The sequence below is a fragment of the Pseudophryne corroboree genome, chromosome 2 (genome assembly GCF_028390025.1).
Source record: "Pseudophryne corroboree isolate aPseCor3 chromosome 2, aPseCor3.hap2, whole genome shotgun sequence".
NCBI lineage: Eukaryota > Metazoa > Chordata > Amphibia > Anura > Myobatrachidae > Pseudophryne > Pseudophryne corroboree.
In genome coordinates, this window is record NC_086445.1 from 814889131 (window position 1) to 814913631 (window position 24501).

General features: G+C 48.1%; 1 pseudogene; it reads right to left on the bottom strand.

The window, feature by feature from the left end:
- Positions 1–23759: 23759 nt before the first annotated feature.
- LOC135052213 (5S ribosomal RNA) lies at positions 23760–23876 on the bottom strand (annotated as a pseudogene).
- Positions 23877–24501: the final 625 nt, after the last annotated feature.

Here is a 24501-nt window from a genome sequence, read left to right on the forward strand (position 1 = left end):
AACCCCCACCTGTGGACGTCGGGCCCTCATACCACCCTCATGGAGTCTGTTTCTGATTGTTTGAGTAGACACATGCACATTTGTGGCTTGCTGGAGGTCATTTTGCAGGGCTCTGGCAGTGCTCCTCCTGTTCCTCCTTTCACAAAGGCGGAGGTAGCGGTCCTGCTGCTGGGTTGTTGCCCTCCTACGGCCTCCTCCACGTCTCCTGATGTACTGGCCTGTCTCCTGGTAGCGCCTCCATGCTCTGGACACTACACTGACAGACACAGCAAACCTTCTTGCCACAGCTCGCATTGATGTGCCATCCTGGATGAGCTGCACTACTGAGCCACTTGTGTGGGTTGTAGGCACCGTCTCATGCTACACTAGAGTGAAAGCACCGCCAGCTTTCAAAAGTGACCAAAACATCAGCCAGAAAGCATAGGAGCTGAGAAATGGTCTGTGGTCACCACCTGCAGAACAACTCCTTTATTGGGGGTGTCTTGCTAATTGCCTATAATTCCCACCTGTTGTCTATTCCATTTGCACAACAGCATGTGAAATTGATTGTCGATCAGTGTTGCTTCCTAAGTGGACAGTTTGATTTCACAGAAGTGTGATTGACTTGGAGTTACATTGTGTTGTTTAAGTGTTCCCTTTATTTTTTTGAGCAGTGTATATAATTTTCTATGTATGTCATGCTTAGGATCAGTTATATGGTGGGGGACAGGATTTGCTTATGTTCGTGCACATATTTTATGATTGGCAGCCACCAGCACTGGTTATGCAAATAACATTAACTATAAATAATTTGAATTGGTCCTGGGCCACCAATCCAAGGCACCCCTGGAATTGTCCTGAGGCACCCCAGGGTGCCACTGTACACAGTTTGAGAACCACTGGTCTAGTGTGTACCCAGCTTAATTATTGCAGTTGGTCTGTGGGTTACCGCTCCCAGCTCTACTTTCTGCAAAAAATGCAACAATATCATTTGAGTGACAAGCTGCAGAGGTTAACCATTTCTGTGACTGCTGCACAGGGATCGTACAACCTCTCTTCATAGGGTTGAATTCAATTAGGGGAGAAGTTCCCGCCCCGCAAAGAAGTGCAAGTATATGCCACACTTACAGTATCAATGGATTTGCAGATATTTTCTTTCAATACACTATATACATAGAATTTTATGGGTGATCTTCAGGTTGCCGACTGTCGGGATCCCGGCGCACAGTATACCAGCGCCGGAATCCCAACAGCCGGCATTCCGACAGTTTTTCTCCCTCGTGGGGGTCCACGACCCCCCTGGAGGGAGAATAAATAGCGTAGCGCGCCACCGTGCCTGCAGCACGGCAAGTGCAGCGAGCCCGCAACAGGCTCATTTGCGCTCGCCACGCTGTTGGTATGCCGGCGGTCGGGCTTCCGGTGCCGGTATGCTGGTCGCCGGGAGCCCGGCCGCCGGTATACCATACCACACCCAAATTTTACTACAGGCATTAGGGTTAGTTTAAGGGTCTGGATTATGGTCAGGGCCAGCAACAGAAATATTGGGGCCCAGCACACTGATATCTCTGGGGTCCCCTCAACTTGTCAGAGGGGATCTTATAAAAAATAATGGAGCCTTTCGCTAAGACTGTCAGTGAGCGCGGCAGGTGGTTTTCCTGCCGGGTACCCGGCTCTTTGGTGGCCGTGGCAGGGACATACAGAAAAGCACCAGCATAATGATGGCAATACAGCATGGACCACAAGGACTGGGCAAAGTGATGGGGTAAAAAGAGGGGGGATGATTTAGGGGGCCGGTTAATTGTATTCCTACTTATATTGAGCAGTTGGAGCACACATTTTAAAAAGCAATATTGGCACGGTGTTCCTGATACTTAGGGGCCCCCCTGAACCTCAGGGCCCTGCACAAGTGTCCCCTTTGTCTCCCACTGTCACCAGGCCTGGTTAGGCCACACACAGTAGTAGCGTCCCTTACATGTTGGGGCATACACAGTAATAGCGCCCTTTACACGTTAGGCCACACACAGTAATAACGCCCCTTAAACTTTAGGCCACACACAGTAATATCGCACCTTACACTTTAGGCCACCGACATTAATAACGCCCCTTACACATGAGGCCACACACAGTAATAGCGCCCCTTACACTTTAGGACACTCACAGTAATAGCGCCCCTTACACTTTAGGCCACACACATTAATAGTGCCCCTTACACGTTAGGCCACACACAGTAATAGCACCCTTTACACGTTAGGCCACAAGCAGTAATAGCGAACCCTTAGACGTTAGGCCGCACACACTAATTGCGCCACTTATACGTTAGGACACACCAGTGATAATGCCCCTTACATGTTAGGCCGCACACGGTAATAGCTCCCCTTACACATTATGACACACACACAGTAATAGTGCCCCTTACACGTTAGAACACACACAGTAGTAGTGCCCCTTACATGTTAGGCCACACACAGTAATAGCGCCCCTTACAAGTTAGTCCACACACAGTAATAGCGCCCCTTACATGTTAGGACCACACATAGCCACCAGCACTGGTTTTGCCTATAACCTTGACTATAAATGTTAATTGGTGCCACAGCACACAGTTTGAAAACCACTGGTCTAGTGTGTACCCAGCTTAATTATTGCAGCTTGTCTGTGGGTTACAGCTCCCAGCTCCACTTCTGCAAAAAATGCAACAATGTAATTTGAGTGACAAGCTGCTGAGATTAACCCTTTCTGTGACTGCTGCACAGGGATCACACAACCTCTATTCATAGGGCTGAATTCAATTAGGGGAGAAGTTCTTGCCCTGCAAAGACGTGCAAGTATATGCCACACTTATTTATTTATTACCAGTTATTTATATAGTGCACCAGGGCCGTAACTAGGTGTGTGCGGAGGGGGCACCGCACATAGCGCTGCAGGGTAGGGGGCGCTGTTGGCGGCACTTGTCAGTTATCTGTTTTAATTACTTTCACTTGCAGCTTCCCCTCTTTTTGAAGCCCAGCATCTCCTGACCGCCTGTTTCCTACCCTGTCCCCTTCTATCGCTAATACCTATACGTCTTTAATGAACTCAACTTGACATTTCTTTGTTATTCAGGCACCCTGTCCTTTATTACATTTCAAGATGCTGACATACCCAGGATTCTAACCCATTGCCTGTAGTATTGCAGCCAGACAATTTATTCATTGAGCTATCTGTCTTTGCATAGAAAGGTAGATAATTCTAACTATTTGAAGCTTACCCTGTACTTTGTGAAAAAATGATCAGCCTTGCGGCTAAACTGCTCTTTGTAGAGTGTTTCTGCAAGAGATTAGATGTGTGGCTGCACACTACATAGATCTGCTCAATTACAATGCGAATTACAAAGTACCAGTAGCTTCATATTAGTGTTCATAGTTTTTATGTAGGATCAAATAGCTCAGTGAGTAGGTGTTTGATTAGAATTCAACAGGTCATAGGTCTGAATCCTGGGTATGGCAGTATATTGAAATGTGTTATTTAATAAAGGGTATTGTAAATGAATAACAACGAGCTCTCAAGTTAAGTGTATGAATGTGGTATAAAGAGGATTTGTGTCCAAATCCATTTTCTTGCAGTGGTCTATACATGTGTGTGTATTATAAAAATGTGGGAAGGGGCATCATAGCATGCGCTTTCTCTGGGATCAATCTTGTGTTGCCCTTCCCCACGAGGCATGCACCTTATGTCCCTATTGGAAAAATGGGGGGGGTGGAGGAACAAATTTTCTCTCTGGCACAGGGCACCAAAAAGTCTAGTTACGGCTCTGTAGTGCACGCATATTCCACAGCGCTTTACAGAGAATATTTGGCCATTCACATCTTTCCCTGCCCCAGTGGAGCTTACAATCTATATTCCCTATCACATGTACACGCACACACATTCACACTAGGTTTCATTTTTGTTTGGAGCCAATTAGCCTAGCAGTATATTTATGGATTGTGGGAGGAAACCGGAGTACCTGAAGAAAACCTACGCAAGTACAAGGAGAATATACATACTCCACACAGTTAGGGCCACGGTGGGAATTGAACCCATGACCTCAGTGCTGTGAGGCAGTAATGCTAACCATTACACCATCTGTACTGCCCAAACACTTATGGTACCATTGGATTCGCAGATATTTTCTTGCAATACACTAACTATATACTGTAGAAACATAGCATTTTACTACAGGCATTAGTGTTAGTTTAGAAGTCTGCTTTAGGATCAGGGCCAACAACAGAAATCTTGGGGCCCAGCACACTGATATCTCTGGGGCCCCCTAAACCCCACTTAACATGTCAGAGGGGATCTTTAAAAAAAAAATGGAGTCTTTCAGTCAGACTGTCAGTGAGCCAGCAGGTGGTTTTCCTGCTGGGCTACCCAGCTCTTCGGTGGTGGTGGCAGGGACATACAGAGAAGTGCCAGCACAGCGACATGCATAATGATGGCAACACAGCATGGACCACAGGGACTGGACAAAGTGATGTGGTAATAGGAGGGGGAAGGGTTTAGGGGGCCTGTTAATTGCATTCCTACTGAAAATTGAGCAGTTGGAGCATACAGTTTAAAATACAATATTGGCACTGTGGCCCCGTTATTTGTGTTCCTGATTCTTAGGGACCCCCCTGAACCTTGGGGCCCTGCACAAGTGTCTCCCACTGTCGCTGGGCCTGTCTTTAATGCCACAATTCCTAGCAATGGCCCTCATTCCGAGTTGTTCATTCGCTAGCTGCTTTTAGGAGCATTGCACACGCTAGGCCGCCGCCCTCTGGAAGGGTTGAGCATGGAATCTTCCGTACTGTAGAGCCTCGTAGGAGGCAACCATCTTCCCCAGAAGATGAATTCACTGATGAACCGATTCCCGGGCAGGCTACAAGACATCCCGGACCATGGATTGTATCACTAACACTTTCTCCAGTGGAAGAAACACCCTCTGCACTTCCGTGTCGAGGATCATCCCCAGGAAAGACAATCTCCTTGTTGGCTCCAAATGCGATTTTGGAAGGTTCAGGATCCAACCGTGATTCCTGAGCAGTCCAGTCGTCAGTGCAATGGACTACAACAACCTCACCCTGGACACTGCCTTTATCAGCAGATCGTCCAGGTACGGAATTATGGCCCTCATTCCGAGTTGTTCGCTCGCAAGCTGCTTTTAGCAGCATTGCACACGCTAAGCCACCGCCTACTGGGAGTGAATCTTAGCTTAGCAAAATTGCGAACGAAAGATTCTCTAAATTGCGAATAGAAATTTCTAAGCAGTTTCTCAGTAGCTCGAGACTTACTCTGCCATTGCGATCAGTTCAGTCAGTTCCGTTCCTGGTTTGACGTCACAAACACACCCAGCGTTCGCCCAGACACTCCCCCGTGTCTCCAGCCACTCCCGCGTTTTTCCCAGAAACGGCAGCGTTTTTTCACACACTCCCATAAAACGGCCAATTTCCGCATAGAAACACCCACTTCCTGTCAATCACACAACGAGCACCAGAACGAAGAAAAAACCTCGTAATGCAGTGAGTAAAATACCAAACTTCTTAGCAAATTTACTTGGCGCAGTCGCAGTGCGAACATTGCGCACGCGCAATTAGCGGAAAATCGCTGCGATGCAAAGAAAATTACCGAGCGAACAACTCGGAATGAGGGCCTATGTTCACATCATGCCTGCGCAGGAGAACCATCATCTCTGCCATCACCTTGATGAACACCCTCGGTGCCATGGAGAGACCGAATGGCAGTGCCCGGACCTGAAAGTGACTGTCTAATAGTGCGAATCGGAGATAAGCCTGATGGGGCTGCCAAATTGGAATGTGGAGGTACGCATCCTTAATATCCAGGGAAACCATGAACTCTCCCTCCTCCAGACCTGAGATCACCGCTCTCAGATTCCATTTTGAATTTGAACTCCTTTATATTGGGGTTTAACGATTTCAAATACAAAATTGGCCTGATGATCAAACCATACGGTTTCGGTACCACAAAAAGGTTCGAATAATAACCCTTGTTTTGCATATGAGGTGGAACTGGGACAATAACTTGTGACCCTACTATTTTTGGATGGCTCCCTGTAGGATAGCCCTGTCTGCCAGCAAAGCTGGAAAGCCTGATTTGAAGAATCGGTGAGACGGGAGGTCTTGAAACTCAAGCCTGTACCTCTGGGACACGATATCCTGCACCTAGGGGTCCAGGCCGGATGCCACCCAAACGTGGATGAACCTTTTTAGCCTCGCCCCCCACGGTCCTTCCTCCAGGCCGTGCGGTCCACCATCATGTGGAGGATTTTGATGTACCAGAAGTAGGCTTCTGATCATGGGAACCTGCAGTAGCAGGTTTTTGGGATTTTGCCCGACCTCCTCTAAAGAAGGTGTTGAGCTGCTTGTTACTTCTTGTTTTAGATGTCCAAAAAGGACTGTGATGTAGCTGAAGAAAAAGGTTTCTTTGTAGCAGGCGCAGCTGAAGGAAGAAAGGGTGACTTACCCGCAGTTGCCGTGGAAATCCAGGCATCTAGCACTTCCCCAAAAAGAGCCTGACCTGTGTAGTGTAGGGTAGGTTCTCCACACCTCTCCAGATCATTGGCGCAGCCAGAGTCCTCTACGAGCTGAGACAGCCATGGAAGAAATCCATGCAGCCATCGAACCCAGGTCTTTCATGGATTCCACCGTAAATCCCGCAGAATCCTGTATGTTACGTAAGAACAATTCGACGTCACTTTTATCCATTGTATCCAATTCCTCAAGTAACGTGCCAGACCACTTTACTATAGCCTTAGAAATCCATGCACAGGCAATGGTAGGCCGTAATATCGCCCCTGAAGCCGTGTATATGGATTTGAGCGTAGTGTAAATCTTGCGATCAGCTGGTTCTTTAACGCGGTAGATCCCGGAACAGGTAAAACCACCTTCTTTGACAGTCTGGACACATATGCGTCAACTATGGGTGGGTTTTCCCATTTTTTCCTATCCTCCTCAGGGAAGGGGAGTGCAACCAGAACCTTTCTTGGGATCTGGAATTTTTTGTCTGGATTTTCCCAAGATTTTTTAAATATAGAATTTAACTCCTTTGACGCAGGAAAAGTTAGCGAGGCTTCCTTATTATCCATGAAGTAAGCCTCCTCAACCTGCTCCGGTATTGCTTCGGCAATATTTAACACATCTTTAATGGCTTCAATCATCAACTGCACCCCTTTTGCAAGAGATGCCGCCCCCCTCAGCACGTCCCCATCACCGTCTACCGTGTCAGAGTCAGTATCCGTGTCGTCCTGCATAATCTGGGAAAGAGCACGTTTTTGAGAGTGAGTGCTAGGGGGCCCTGAAGGTGCCGACCAGGACCAAACAGCCATAGAGTTCTGCAAAACCTGAGTTGCAGTTTCATTTTGTGCTACCCTAGTAGAAATCTGAGAAATCATACTTTTAATAGAGGATAACCACTCCGGTTCTCTTATAGGAATCTGTGCTAAAACAGTGCAATCCTGATTACATGGAATGGGATCATCCTGAGAGGACATATCCTCTGCAGCATATGACACAAAGTCCCTAGACATGATTCTTTTTGTGAGCAAACAAGCACCCACCCACACACACACACACAGGGAAATGCAGACAGAGTTTTCCCCCTAATTATGCTAAGAGAGACACAGAGTTTGGAGCCAACCCACACACAGCGCTTCCAAAGATAAAGGACACCCTTTACCAGCACCAACTGTGTACCGTAATAGGTTACACAGTCTATTACACCGCCTCCCCCCCTTCTACAACCCCCTCGTACCGTACAGGTAGCTGGAGTTGAAGAGGAGGGACAGCTCTACCCTGTCAGCGGCTCTGCATGCAGGAAAGATGGTGCTGAATGCTGCTGGGTCCACTCTGAGGAGAAGCTCTGCCCCCTTTTCTGGCACTGGCTCCCGCTCTTGTTTGAAATTATACTGGTCTGAGGTATATTGCTGGCAGTGATCCAGGGTCCCCGACAGGCTGTGTGACCAGTTAAGGGTGTAGGCGCTGGTTCAGGGCGCCCCTCACAGCGCCGCACCATGTACCTCTGAGCCCCGGAGCGCAGTCAGTACTGCGCTCCCTACCCTGTTGCTGCCATTTTCACACCGGCTCCATGCTTGCCAGGGGTCCGGTGACTCACTCGCCACTGAAGTCTTCTGGCTCTGTAGGGGGGTTGGCAGCATGCTGCTGGGTGAGCGATCGATCTGTCCCCTCAGGAGCTCAGTGTCCTGTCAGCAGAGATAGTGGCTCAGACCCCTTAGGGTGGACACTACTCCCCCTTTAGTCCCACGAAGCAGGGAGGCTGTTGCCAGCAACCTCCCTGTGCCTAAACTCTTTTAAAATAAAAAAAACGAAAGAAACTCCTATGCAGCTCCCCTAGCTGTGACCGGCTCCTCCGGGCACATTTTCTAAACTGAGTCTGGCAGGAGGGGCATAGAGGGAGGAGCCAGCCCACACTCTCAAACTCTTAAAGTACCAATGGCTCCTGGTGGACCCGTCTATACCCCATGGTACTAATGTGGACCCCAGTATCCTCTAGGACGTAAGAGAAAAGAAGAAAAGAAAATAGGTATACTATACAAAGGAGGCTTTGCCACTTGTACTGAGACTCTGCTTCCTTAATGATCTGTTCTGATGTTGATGAAAGGTCTGCTGCTGTTCTGTAAGTAATATTGGGGCAGATGTATTAACCTAGAGAGGGCATAAGGAAGTGATAAACCAGTGATATGTGCATGGTGATAAAGGCACCAGCCAATCAGATCCTAACTGTTAATTTACATATTGGAGCTGATTGGCTGGTTCCTTTATCACCTTGCACATATCACTGCTTTATCACTTCCTTATGCCTTCTCCAGGTTAATACATCTGCCCCAGTAAGCTGGAATGGTAGAAGTACTGCGGAAGAGATTTTGGCCTGTGCATGCTGCAATGAGAAATACTGTCAATGTACAAAACCATGTCAAATTCATTTATATTAACATGAACAGTGTCTTAAATAACATTTTGTTGTAGATATGAAATTATACTGCCTGTTCCTGGTCTATCTTGACAGTAAATTAAACAGTAAAATTGTTCACAATGCACCAGAGTTACAGCAAACATAATTTAAATCTATCACTGAACAGAATGTTGTATTAGTCACAGACGTCATGTGTTTCTTAAGATGTTGTTTAGTAATATTCCAAAATTATGTACTCACTAAACTGAATCCAGAATTTTTGCATTTGATTTTTAGATGTTCTTTCTTTTTTAAATATGAAGAGTGAGTATATTACAGACTCCCCAATCTTTAAATGCAGATAATCTGGCATGTAACATCAATTGGGGATCACTTTCAAGCTGGAAAACCCCCCAAAGGGCAGTGTAAAAGCATAATGATGCTGCATACTTTCCTACTCATTTTCAAGTAGCCATGTGAACAAGCCCATTGAGTCCGTGCCATAACTAGACATTTTAGTGTCGTGTGCAAGGAAGTACATCGGTCCGCCCATCTTCCTCCCTAAGTATATCATGGTTTAAATCATTGCACTGCTAATATATTTATATTAAATAGCATTCATTGTATAGCAGTCACCCCCCATTTGTGTTACTAAGGGCCATCAGAAATTGTTGGGCCTGGGACTGGCAGAATAGGCAGTCCCCCCCTTTCCCAATGAAAAATACTGCACAAGAGAAAAAGAATACTTTGCCCCCATAGGAAAAAGCAGAAGTTGACCCCCTTAGAAAAACAAACACACACTATGGCCCCCACAGAATAAATAAACACATTGAACTCCGACAAAAATAAACCACACAATAGTCCTCGCAGGTCCTACACAGGAATAAATAACACATGATTCATTGCCCGCACAGCCAGAAAAACAAACAACAAACACTGATTCCTCCCAGACCCTGCAGAAGTGACCTCATCTCTTGGGCTGTCACAGATAGAGGCGGAGCTAATTTCAGAAGACCAGTCTCCAGACCAGCATGTGCTTTAAGGCACTGCAGAAAATCCAGACCAGACCAGTGAGTTGGAATTTGGTCTCGCTCTCTCCCTCACCCAAGCCCTCAGCATCTTCCTCAGCCCCTCATCACCATCCTCAGCCCCTCATCACCTTCCTCAGCCCCTTATCACCATCATCTCTCCTGAGCACCTTCCTCAGCCCTCATCACCATCTTCTGTCCCTCATCACCTTCCTCAGCCCCTTATCACCATCATCTCTCCTGAGCACCTTCCTCAGCCCTCATCACCATCTTCTGTCCCTCATCACCTTCCTCAGACCCTTATCACCTCATCACCATCCTTAGCTCCTCATCACCTTTCTCAGCCCCTCATCACCATCCTCAGCATCTAATCACCTTCCTCAGCCCCTGGTGAGAGAGAGGCAACTGCAGTGGCAGTCAATCTTCTCTCTCCCTGTATGGTTCAGTGATCTCACCCACACCTGATGTCTGCCGCCCTCCGCATTGGACACCAATGCCCCCCTGTGCAGCGCGTGTGACCATGAAGCGAGCGCACGGAGTACAAAGTTTTTCTTTTTTTTTAAAGGAGGGGGTCTGGCCATGCTTCCCCCATTGGCTACACCCCCTCCTTGTATGGAAGAACTGTCGGCGCCCCTGGTTGTTTATTCTGTAGGTATAAACGTTAGCAGGGTTACCTGGTTCCAGTGGTGGTGTATACCCACAGAGGCAGTGTAGCTGTTATAGCTGTAGAATTGTATAAATTGATCCTGTTCTTAAGCTGATACATGCCTATGCAATTATCAGGCCAGCCACACTGATATCGGCTGATTGGCCTGAAAATTGTATAGATGTGTATGCAGGAGCGTTAGTCAATATAATACTTCAAATGCTCCTGCAACTGTCGGATTAGGAGAGCACACACTGAGATAAAAATAGTTCAGCGCGTAATGGGTGCACACTGATTGGATAATCACTGTGAGAATCAAAGCATTTACCTGATCTGCAAAGTGTGTACCAGCTATACTGAGCGGTAATATTGTTGGTTTAAAGCCCTTTCTTTTGTATTTTAGCTGTTTAGTGCATGTACAGTATATCTGTAGTAACTTTATTTGTGCAGTTTGTGCTTTCACAGTAAAAAATAAAGAGATTTTTGTTTTACTGTTCCCCTCACAGTACGTTTGTGTGATTTAAAAATGTCTCTTTAAGGTTTATGGCTCATTAGTGAATGTCTCTGGCTCTGATCCAGTAATTAATGTCTGAGTGCAGTGTGGTAAATACAGGATCCGGTGTTGTGAACGGCACTCGGGATCCCTGCGGTCACCATCCCGATGCCGGAATCCAAAGTGATCACCCATTGAGTGGGAATAGAACCTGTGGTGAGCACAGTGAGCCATGGAACCCAGTGCATGGCGAGCGCAGCAAGCCCGCAAGGGGCTTTGTTGCGCTCGCCATCCCCACCGGCATTCTGCGGCCGGGATCCCGTGGTCTGTACGTTTACCGCCAGGTCTGGCCGCACAGCCCCAACCAGTAATTACAGCGCTCTTGTTAATGGAGATGGACACACATTGGGGCTGATCCTCAGTCGCCTGTCTGAGTTTATACAAATGGACTACAAACTCCTTCAGTTGGGTACATCCGGGCATCCGAATGGGCAAAGACTGAGACGTCCACTTTTAGCGCCCTTGCATATTGTAATAAACCATTGGTGCGCCCTCATATGCCATTATTGGATGCACCATCAAAAATGCACCAGTCCTTTGGCAGGTGTCTGACCATGGCCTCTTATGTTTGCGTCTGTGAATGCATTTGCTTGCATCGTCAATCTTGCGACACCTCCCTAATACACCCGCTGAATGGACCATTTTTACGGGCACTAGTAGCCACCTCCCAGTCACAGCCAATCACCTTTGTGCGTACACACAGGGTAACACACAATCGCCACAGCACCTATATACATACACTGAGGGTAACACATACGCCATAAACTTCAGAATTTTTCACACATGCGCAGTTACAAATAATCGCTCAACTCTGTGAACATTGCATAATGTGCGGCTCTCAATCAGGGTAGTACACGGAGCTCCGGTTTATGATTGTAGCTGGGTACATATGTATTGCTCAGGAGCTGTTGGTGCGGCTATGGGCAGTTACTGTTGGGATGGATATCGTTATCCTGTCATCAACTGGTGAAACAGGCTTCCGACATGGAATGTTGCAATGCAATGGTAGCTTATCATCACATCAAAACATTTGATGGTAAATCCATTGCAGTTATCTGGATTTGCACATGTGCAATACATCCGTGGTGTAGGCAGTCGGATTGAGCGGAGTTGGACTGTCACAGGGAGGTGGAGCAGGACAGGGCAACAACGCACATCGCCGACGGTGACTGATTGCTGATCTGCTGTGAGTGTGATGGTTATGGCTAAATTCTACAAGGCTAAAGGACCTCTGACTTCATACCACATGACCCACGAAAAGAGTTGGGAGGAGCAAGGGAGGAGCAAGGCTGGAACATGGGACCCAAAATATACCATTCGCTTGCCATGCTTCGGGCTCGGCGGCTTGCTTCACTTGCCACCAGGTTACTAAAGGGAATAGTTGTTGACATGAATAGTGAAAGTGCTATCCCAAAGACATTGATCCACCCCATGATATCAGAGGTCCTTTAGGCCACTAGGATCTACCTGCGTGTGAAACACTCACACTGGGATATATGTATTATAGTGGCACGCATTGTGCCGCTATAACACTTCCTGCTTTGCCTTATTACTGAGGTGAAGCAGAAAGGGATATTGACAGGAAGTACTAACATCTTGTCTGCCTAACTCCCCTCTGGCGATGTTCTCCTGAGCGCACCAACTTTCAGTGCTGATGCGCTATCTCCTTCCCAGCCAGCTCCTCTGCGCATGCGCAGGATCTCGTTACTCCCGCAAGATCCTCAGCGCAGTCTGGAGCCGGCACCCGCCACAGCCAGGGACAGCTCTGTCCCTAATGTGGTCAATGGGCATCGACACCAGGTGTTGGAACGGTCCATACACTGGCCGCGCATATCGGCCTGCTATCTTATAGATAGTAGCGCTGATATGGACAGGGGAGCATAGCGCCCGTCACTGGGCACAGATCGCGGCTATCATACATGGGGGGGAGCAGTATCGAGCACATAATGTGTGCTGATACCGCTTACCCCCCATAGCGACTGTTCTTACATTGACCCCATAGTGTGGAGCAACAGAGCAGCAGCTAGGAAGGAGACACTGCCAGGGAAAGCCCAGCTGTCAAGATTTATGAAAACACAAGTAACTATCAAAAAACACGATCAAATAATTACCTTTTCGATGGTGGTAAAAAGGGGGACACCACCATCGAATGGTAAAATTACTGACACAGCGCTGAAAGAAAAACATCAATGGCCTGCGCCCATCGGTCATTGATGTTCCTGTGAGCGTGGCAGTGGGCAGGGGCCTGTGTGAGCATGGCTGTCGACAGGGGCCTGTGTGAGCGTGGCAGTGGGCAGGGGCCTGTGTGAGCATGGCTGTGGACAGGGGCCTGTGTGAGCGTGGCTGTGGACAGGGCCAGTGTAAGCATGGCTGTGGGCAGGGGCCTGAGTGAGCGTGGCTGTGGGCAGGGGCCTGAGTGAGCGTGGCTGTGGGCAGGGGCCTGAGTGAGCGTGGCTGTGGGCAGGGGCCTGTGGGAGTGTGGCTTTGGGCAGGGGGTGGATTGGGAACTAAAAGTGTCCCTGGAAAAATTTCTTGAAGTGGCCTCATGTGGGCGGCACTAAATCAATGGTAGTCGGAACCAACTCCAAAGTAGGCAGGGTTAGTACACGGGGTCATAACTAGAGGGGTGTGAGATGTGCCATCACGAAGGTTCCCGAGTTCTCGTGAGATCAGATGTCACACACATCCTAGAAGCAAACACAGTCTACCAGCAGATCATGGGGACCAGAAATCCAGGGAGCACAAATTATACAATTAGCACATAACATGCATATAAATATATGCAGAAATAATAAGGAAGCATGGGCATAATTTACATATGTACGCTAATGCATTCAGAGCTGCAATACCGAACGCAGCAGATATGCAAAACATGCTAATCTGCAGCTGCCTTGAAATGGAATGAGATGCCCACCACTGACTTTGCAGATCCAAGCAACTTCATATAACTACACAGCGGTGGCCACAAATCTTTTGATAATTGACCATCTGAATAAAACTCTATGTTTGTGCGGAATGGTCCACCGACCCTGGAAAGAGTGTTGCTCCAACACTGCACCGCAACCCCTCAGATTGGCGTCCGTAGTCAGTAGGACCCAGTTGGGGATCCAGAAGAGTCGGCCCCTGCTCAACTGCTGGTCCTGTAGCCTCCAGGTCAGCGACTGACGAACCTCCGGAGTCAAGGAGACCAAGTGAGACCTGATCCGATGAGGCCGGTTGTCCCACTTGGAAAGGATTAACCTCTGCAGAGGGCGGGAATGAAATTGAGCGTACTCTATCATATCGAATACTGACACCATCAGGCCTAGTACATGCATAGCTGAGTGTATCGACACTCTTGGGCGAGAGAGGAAGTATCTGATCCTGTCCTGAAGCTTCAGGATCTTCTCTGGAGACAGAAACAGGCACTGGCTGTGTGTGTCCAGCAGTGCCCCCAGGTGCACCATGCTCTCAGCTGGGATCAGCGAGGACTTCTTCCAGTTGATGAGCCACCCGTGGGCTTGGAGGAAGTTTACCGTCAGTTGCAGATGACTGAGCAGGACATCGTGGGAGTTTGCCAGAATTAGCAAGTCGTCCAGATACGGCAGGATCCTGACTCCCTGGCGACGAAGATGAGCCGTCATCATGGCCATAATCTTGGTGAAGATCCGAGGAGCCATGGCCAGTCCAAAAGGCAGAGCCTGGAACTGATAGTGTAAGTTGCCAATAGCAAACCACAGATATTGCTGATGCGATATAGCAATAGGTATATGTATCACTGACCTGGTTTGGGAGTGTTGTGGACTCGGGGCTTCTTCCGGTGACCGGGAAGAGGAACCGCAACTGGGCCGCAGCAGAGATGGCCGAATGTAAGTTTTCCTCATGCAGGATCAGGTCGGCAGACAGGAGGCACGCGTGGACGCTGAAGGTCTCCTGAAAGACAGAACTTGAAAGGTGCTGATGAATCAGTGAGGAATACCAGGTGCTGGAGGCACAAACTGCGCTAGAGTGCACTGGGGTTTGGAGAGACTGAAGTGCTTGTAGGCGCTGAAGTGCTTGGAGGCACTGAGGTGCGGGAAGGCGCTGAAGTGCTTGGAGGCGATGAAGCGCTTGGAGGCACTGAGGCGCTTGGAGACACTGAGGTGCTTGGAGGCGCTGAGGCGCTTGGAGGCACAGAGGTGCTTGGAGGCGCTGAGGCGCTTGGAGGCGCTGAGGTGCTTGGAGGCGCTGAGGCGCTTGGAGACACTGAGGTGCTTGGAGGCGCTGAGGCGCTTGGAGGCACTGAGGTGCTTGGAGGCACGGAGATGCTTAGAGGCACGGAAGTGCTTGAAGGCACGGAGATGCTTGGAGGCACGGAGGTGCTTGGAGGCACGTAGGTGCTTGGAGGCACAGAGATGCTTGGAAACCACAGGAATGCGGGAGCACTGGAGATCACAACTTCTGTAAGCAGAATAGATGATACTCAGGCACTGATGCAGTGCCTGACGCCTGAATTTATACTTCCCACCACCATCTGGTTGGTGGGAAGTACCTGATGACGTCACCCGCCCAGACGCCGGGCCGAGCGACGGAAGCCGGGAGCCGCCAGCGAGGACGGCCGCAGGGAGGACCAGCGCGCCCGGAGAGGTAAGTAAGGTGGACGGGGCAGCGGCGTGACAGTACCCCCTCCTCTAGGGGTGGCCCCTGGACACTTCCCAGGTTTCGTAGGGTGCTTGGCATGGAAGATTCGGATTAGTCGAGGAGCTGAGACCTCAGAAGCTCCTATCCAACTTCTCTCCTCAGGACCATAACCTTTCCATTCTACCAGATATTGCAGGTTCTTATGAAGATAACGAGAGTCCAGAATAGTTTTGATCTCGAAGTCTTTCCCAGTTTCAGTTTCTATCGAAGTGGGGCTTGAGGGCTTAGAATGAAAACGATTAAGGATGAGAGGATGAAAGAGAGAAACATGAAAGGCATTTGGTATGCGTAGATGAGAAGGTAATCCCAACATGCAGACCACAGGATTCAGGATTTGTAGCACAGGGTAAGGACCGATGAACCTTGGGGCGAACTTCATGGTGGGTACCTTTAGCCGGAGGTTACGTGTGGAGAGCCATACCCTGTCACCAACCTTGTATTGAGGAGCGGCTCGCCGTTTCTTGTCCGCGAAGAACTTGTATCGGACAGAAACCTTTTTAAGACTAGCATGAACCTTACTCCAAATTTGTCTGAAGTGTAGTAGAGTGGAAGTCACAGCTGGAACCTCTCCTGTTGGAAGAATTGGTAATTCTGGAACTTGTGGGTGGAAGCCATAGTTGATGAAGAACGGAGATTCGCCAGTGGAGGAATGAAATGAATGGTTATGTGCAAACTCTGCCCAAGGCAATAACTCTACCCAGTTGTCCTGTGAAGGGGAGAGATACAGGCAGAGGAAAGTCTCCAAGTCTTGATTGACTCGTTCCGTTTGTCCATTAGTTTGGGGGTGATAAGCGGACGAAAACTTAAGTTTAATTTGTAAGGCCGAGCAGAGAGCTTTCCAAAACCTTGCGGTGAACTGTACCCCTCGATCAGAGACTATTTCTTGAGGTAACCCATGCAACCGAAAATGTTCTCGGACAAATATTAGAGCTAATTTAGGAGATGTCGGCAGACCAGTCAATGGAACGAAGTGCGCCATCTTCGAAAAACAGTCGACGATCACCCAGACAGTGTTGAAACCTTTGGAACAGGGCAAGTCGGTGACGAAGTCCATGGAAATGTGAGTCCAGGGTTTCATAGGAATGGACAGAGGACGAAGTAACCCAGCAGGAGGTAGGCGAGGAGATTTATGCTGTGTACACTGTGGACAAGAATTAACGTAATCCTGTACATCCTTCCTCATGGAATCCCACCAGTAGGATCTTTTGCAGAAACTTGTACATCTTCTGAGCGCCGGGATGACCGGAAAACTTGGAGATATGGGCCCACTGTAGTATCCTCGACCGGAATTTAGCTGGTACGGACATTCTTCAGGGGGAGGACCTGGAGTAGTTGAGGCAACGGAGACAAATTGGATTCAGAATTAAACTCCGCTCAAAAGAGTCCTCTTCATCTGTGGGAGTTTGTGAACGGGACAGTGCATCCGCTTTAGTTTTGAAAGTCCCGGCTCGGTACTTGATAACAAAAGAGAATCGAGTGAAGAAGAGTGCCCATCTAGCTTGGCGAGGATTCAAGCACTGTGCGGTTTTGATGTACAACAAATTTTTGTGATCAGTGTAAATGGTAATCACATGTTTGGCCCCTTCTAAGAGATATCTCCACTCTTCCAAGGCAGATTTAATTGCCAAGAGATCCTGGTCTCCAATAGTGTAATTTCGTTCAGCCGGAGAGAATTTACGAGAGTGGAAACCACACGGATGTAATCTCTTATTTTAGGAGTACTGAGAAAGAACGGCCCCAACTCCGACCGAGGATGCGTCAACTTCTAGGAAGAAAGGTTCCTCGAAATTTGGTTGTTGGAATACTGGAGCGGACATAAAAGCCGATTTCAAGTGGGAAAAAGCCTCTATGGCTTCGAGAGGCCACAAACCCGGGTTGGAACCCTTTCTCGTCAAGGCGGTAATGCAACAATGGTGGAGAAACTTCTAATGAACTTTCTGCAATAGTTCGCAAAACCCAGGAATCTTTGTATTGCTTTCAAGGAGAGTGGCTGTGCCCAGTCCCGAATGGTGGAAAGTTTCTCCGGGTCCATGCGAAGCTCCATCCCCGAGATGATATAACCGAGGAACGGTATTGATGTTACTTCGAAGGTACACTTGGATATCTTGGCATAGAGATGATTCTCACGTAGACGGCGGAGTACCTCTTTGACCTGTATCCTGTGTTCAGCAAGGTCTTTGGAAAAAATCAGTATGTCATCCAAATATACCACGACACTTAGGTATAACATGTCTCGGAAGATTTCGTTGACGAATCCCTGGAAGACAGCAGGAGCATTGCTAAGACCGAACGGCATCACCAGATACTCATAATGCCCATCCTGGGTATTGAAGGCGGTCTTCCATTCATCTCCCTCTCTGATGCGTATAAGGTTATAGGCCCCCCTCAAATCGAGCTTGGAAAAAACGTGGGCACCACGAACTCTATCAAATAGCTCTGTGATTAGAGGCAAGGGGTATTTATTTTTGATGGTAATATCATTTAGGCCACGGTAGTCGATACATTGTCTTAACCCCCCGTCCTTCTTTTTTACAAAGAAGAAGCCCGCTCCAGCCGGGGAGATAGAGGGACGAATGAATCCCTTGTGAAGATTGGACTTGATATAGTCTGACATAGCTTGTGTCTCTGGAAGGGACAGGGGATAAATGCGACCCCGGGGCGGCATTTTCCCTGGGATGAGGTCAATGGGGCAGTCCCAAGACCTATGGGGTGGTAACTGGTCAGCCGCCTGTTCCGAGAACACATCCTTGAACTCTTGGTACACCTCCGGGATAAGTTCTTCCTCCGCCTTAGTAGAAACACGAAGCGGACAGACAGGGGTGAGACAGTTAGCATGACAAAAAGAACTCCAAGACCGAATCTGTGCGGTCTTCCAATCGATATGGGGATTGTGAATTTTGAGCCAAGGCATTCCGAGAACCAGATCGTGATGCATTTTTCCGGAATCACCAGGAACTCCAAATATTCTTGATGTAGAGCCCCGACCTGTAATTTAACTGGAACCGTGCGCTCTGTTATGATACCCTTGGATATCCTAGTACCATTGATAGCTGTCAAGGAAATAGGCCGTTCGATGGACCGCACTTCCAAATTCAGGCTTTGGACACAGAGAGAAGAAACGAAATTCCCCGCAGCCCCGGAGTCCAACAGGGCTTCAAAAGATTTGGAAGTAACCTTGGTGGTTAACGTTACAGGAAGCAAACAGTCCGAAGTCGGAGAAGATTTGGTCGTAACCCCCAACTTGACTCCTCTGGAACAAGCTAGGCCTGCCCGTTTCCCGGACGGGATTTGCAGGACCTGATGAAGTGACCCGCAGCTCCGCAGTACAGACAGAGCTTACCTTCATGACGACGCTGTCGCTCCTCCGGGGACAATCGGGATCGGTTAATCTGCATGGGTTCGTCCGGACTTGGGACTACCGCTTGCCTTGCAGGGGGAAGCCGGAACCTAGAACGATCCGATCGACTACGTTCACCTCCACGTTCCTGCATCCGGAGATCTACCTTGACACAGAGAGAGATCAATTCCTCTAAAGAATCCGGAAGCTCCGGAGTGACCAACTCATCCTTCAGGCGATCAGAGAGACCGTTCCAGAAAGCAGCTCTCGGAGCCTCAATATTCCAGCGAAGTTCAGAGGCAATGGTTTGAAAATGAACCACATACTGACCCACGGATCGGAAGCCTTGACAGATGTGGAGCAAGTCAGAAGAGGCCAAAGTCATCCTACCGGGCTCGTCAAAAATTCGTCGAAAAGACGTGATGAATTCGGAGTAATTGGAAACCAGTGAATCAGAACGTTCCCATAATGGAGACACCCAATCCAAGGCAGATCCTTCCAGCAGAGAAATAATATATGCCACCTTGGACCGGTCTGTAGGAAAGTTATGTGCAAGTAGCTCGAAATGTACCTCGCATTGGTTTAAAAAACCACGACAATTTTTAGGATTCCCATTATAACGGGACGGAGTAGGCAGCTGAAGGCACGGAGTGGCATCGGCCGATGGCTGAACATTGCTGGAAGCGGCAACTGGTGCGGCTACTGGAACTGGTGCTGGAATGGGTGTGGTTCATCAAATCGACAGTATCTAGGTCGACAATGTTTAGGTCGACCACTATAGGTCGACAGTCACTAGGTCGACATGGATGGAAGGTCGACAGGGTTTCTAGGTCGACATGTGCTAGGTCGACAGGTCTAAAGGTCGACATGAGGATTTTAAAAAAAATTTTGTGTCGTTTTCTTCGTAGAGTGACCGGGATCCCAAATTAGTGCACCGCGTCCCCTCGCATGGCTCGCTTCATTCGCCATGCTTCGGGCATGGTGCCTTCGCTCCGCTACCGCTTCGCTCGGCACAGATTACCGTTCCAATCGTAGTCCACGTGGATCGTTAAGTATGAAAAAATGCAAAAAAATTAATTTTTAAAAAAAAACTCATGTCGACCTTTAGACCTGTCGACCTAGCACATGTCGACCTAGAAACCCTGTCGACCTTCCATCCATGTCGACCTAGTGACTGTCGACCTATAGTGGTCGACCTAAACATTGTCGACCTAGATACTGTCGATCTTCAGACCGGATCCCGCTGGAATTACCGAGGCTAGGGACACCTGAATCTGATCCAGACGCCCGGACAACTCCTGGAGGTACTGCATCACCTGACCTTGTGCCGCTTCCTGACTTTGTACTCGGGAAGCCAGATTCTGGATGGCACTTGAGTCCGTGTTCCGATCCCCCGGGTCCATGAGGCCTGAGTATACTATCACTGACCTGGTTTGGGAGTGTTGTGGACTCGGGGTTTCTTCCGGTGACTGGGAAGAGGAACCGCAACTGGGCCGCAGCAGAGATGGCCGCATGTAAGTTTTCCTCATGCAGGATCAGGTCGGCAGACAGGAGGCACGCTTGGACGCTGAAGGTCTCCTGAAAGACAGAACTTGAAAGGTGCTGATGAATCAGTGAGGAATACCAGGTGCTGGAGGCACAAACTGCGCTAGAGTGCACTGGGGTTTGGAGAGACTGAAGTGCTTGTAGGCGCTGAAGTGCTTGTAGGCACTGAGGTGCGGGAAGGCACTGAGGTGTTTGGAGGTGCTGAGGTGCTTGGAGACGCTGAGGTGCTTGGAGGCGCTGAGGCGCTTGGAGGCACTGAGGTGCTTGGAGGCACTGAGGTGCTTGGAGGCACTGAGGCGCTTGGAGGCACAGAGGTGCTTGGAGGCACAGAGATGCTTGGAAACCACAGGAATGCGGGAGCACTGGAGATCACAACTTCTGTAAGCAGAATAGATGATACTCAGGCACTGATGCAGTGCCTGACGCCTGAATTTATACTTCCCACCACCATCTGGTTGGTGGGAAGTACCTGATGACGTCACCCGCCCAGACGGCGGGCCAAGCGACGGAAGCCGGGAGCCGCCAGCGAGGACGGCCGCAAGGAGGACCAGCGCGCCCGGAGAGGTAAGTAAGGCGGACGGGGCTGCGGCGTGACAATATGCAGGTAAGCATCCTGTATATCCAGGGATACCAAATAGTCTCCGGGTTCCATGGCCAGTACAACTGAGCGCAGTGTTTCCATATGGAACTTGGACACTCTCACAAACTTGTTCAGTAATTTGAGGTTGAGTATAGGCCGGAAAGACCCATTGGGTTTCGGTACTAGAAACAGGGTAGTATCCTCTGCCTCTCTGGGACAGAGGTAGCGGCACCACCACTCCTGTATCCAGGAGGTAACGCACAACCAATTGAAGAGCTTGCGCTTTTAATGGATCCAAAAGGATAACCATGGTACAAAACTGGCGAGGGGGCTCGTCTCTTGAAAGAGACTGCGTACCCGTTAGAGACAACTTCTCGCACCCATGCGTCTGAAGTGGTCTTTAACCAGACCTGGGTGAATCGCAGAAGTTGGCCTCCCACCCTGGGGTCCCCCAGGGAGAGGCCCGCCCCGTCATGCAGCAGGCTTTTCGTGTTTAGAAGCAGGCTGTTGGGCTACCCAGGATTGTTTTGCCTTGGGCTTAGTGGTTTTGGAAGCACAAGATTGTCTCAGGTATGTCTGACCTTTTGCTTTCCCTTGAGGTCGAAAGGAGCAAAAAGTGGTACCTTTTAGCCTTCTGTGCAGAAGGAGTAGTATTAGGGAGAAAGGAAGTCTTAGCAGCCGCCAAGTCAGCCACAATTTTATTGAGGTCTTCCCCAAATAAGATGTCTCCCTTAAACAGGATTACCTCCAAGGTCTTTTTGGAGTCACAGTCCACCTTCCATGACCTAAACCACAGAATACGGCGGGCCGGGATGGACGTAGTCAACGCCTTGGCTGCCAACACACCCGCCTCAGAGGACGCCTCCTGAATGCAGAGCCGGCCCTAACCGATATGATGCCCTAGGCAAGATTTTGGCTGGTGCCCCCTAGCACAACTGCTAGTTCCGCCTCTGACCCTGCACCCCTTTCCCAACACCATCACTTCCCACCCATAGCAGTCCTTTTTTTCCCTACCCCCTGTAATTTAAATAACAGTGTGCATATTCGGCGCACGGGCCAAAAAGGTATGTGTTTTTGCTAGTACCCCCAATTCAACTTATGTCTCACAGTAGTGCAACTTTATTCACAATGTATAATGCGAGTGTCCCTTATTCACATTACATCACACAATAGTACCACTTTACCTTATATACGTTACTCCTCACAGTAGTGCCCCTCATTCACATTACATCATACTGAATTGCTCCTTATTCACATTACACCACACCATATTGCTCTTTATTCTCATTACACCACACCATATTGCTCCTTATTCACATTACACCACACTATATTGCTCTTTATTCACATTAGACTACACAATGTGCCCTTTCTATACATTACGCCACACAGTAGAGCACCTTATACACATAATGCCACACATTGGTAATGCATTTATACACATAATACCACACATTAATGCCCCTTACACATATGACACACTATTAATGTCCTTATAAACATAATGCACCTTACACATTATGCCAACCCTTATTAATGCCCTTATACACATAATTTCCCTTACATATATGACACACATTGTTAATGCCCTTATACACATAATGACACACATAATGTCCCTTACACATATGCCGCACATTATTAGTGCCCTTATACACATAATGACACGCATAGCGCCCCTTACACATATGTTACACATTATTAATGCCCTTATACACATAATGACACATATAGTTCCTGGTGTGAGTCATCTGGCAGCTTTGCTAACGTTGGGTGCCTATTTTTTATGAAACTGCATCTTATTTGCATTGCTATGTGGCTAGGATGCACAAGCAGCTTCCGCTGATTAAAATGATATGCGGAATGCCTATATACTGTGTGCGACTTTGACTGTATCTGCATACAAAATGCTACACACAGAATATTGGCATGCCGCATATCATTTTAATCAGCAGAAGCTGCTTGTGCCCCTAGGCATACCAGATGCCCTAGGCAATTGCCTAGTTTGCCTATGCCTAAGGCCGGCTTTGCCTGAATGTAATAGGCGGCGGTGGTAATATGAGACAGGTATTGTCTGGCATTGTCAGATATATCCTGGGGCAACTCATCCTCTAATGCCTGAACCCATGCTTCAATTCCTTTTGCAGCCCAGGAGGCTGCTATAGTGGGTCTATGCACAGCACCTGTAAGGGAGTAAATAGACATTAAGAAATGTACTAAAGAAGAGACAAGACAACCCTGGTAGGGAGCACTCTTGTCTGAAGCAAAGTTCAATTGACACTATATAGTATTATTGCATAAAATTTGAATTTTTTTCCGATAAGCCTTAAAAAAAGAAGAGAATGTTTGTGTTTGCATTACACTTATAAAAAGAAAAGGTTAGTGATCATATGTGAAAATATATAACTATGGTTAATATGATATTACCTGACTTGGCTATTCAGGAATATGCTGGGGTCCGTCGGTGCAATAACCCCCCTGTATATACTAGGTGACCAGTTTGGTTCCTGTCCCTACAATACCTGGTGTTTCCAGGTGGTCACCCCCCAAGTACTGACCAGGCCCTTACTTATTTGCTTCCAAGATCAGACGAGATTGGGCTTACAAAGTAAGGTATGATTGTAGGGACTATGTGGACAAAGGAAAAATTTCTAATTTCAAACTTGGTTATTCCTATTCTAGAGTGACCATCATCTCAATAATATGATAGCCCATGTGGAAATCTCAGGGCAATTTGCTTGAATCATAGGTCACATAGGTCACAAGTTGGTAGATCTCCTTCCACAGACAACCAAATACAACAAAATCGTGCAATATATAAAGTAGGTAAATATATGATCCACTAATGCTGCTGCCCTCTAGTGGATCAGGATCATACAATGAATCCAATGTTGAAAATATTACCATTTTAATAATGTTACAATTTTTAATAAATCAAGGTAAAAACTGACCTTGTTATAAAAAATGGGACAGAGCTAGAGTTTCATTGAGACCTTTCGGGGCCAAACAGTCCAACCGAAAGATCCAACGGGATTCCAGTTGTAAAAGTTTATTAAAAATTGTAACATTATTAAAATGGTAATATTTTCAACATTGGATAGATCCTGATGCACTAGAGGGCAGCAGCATTATGCAGAAGCCCAGCTTTTCTTTGACAGATATGCAATAGAAATGGTATTTCGTATTTTACATTCCTTCTGGTATTTGGAGAAGGTTTTTAACCATGTACACGTTATGAGATTTTATGACACT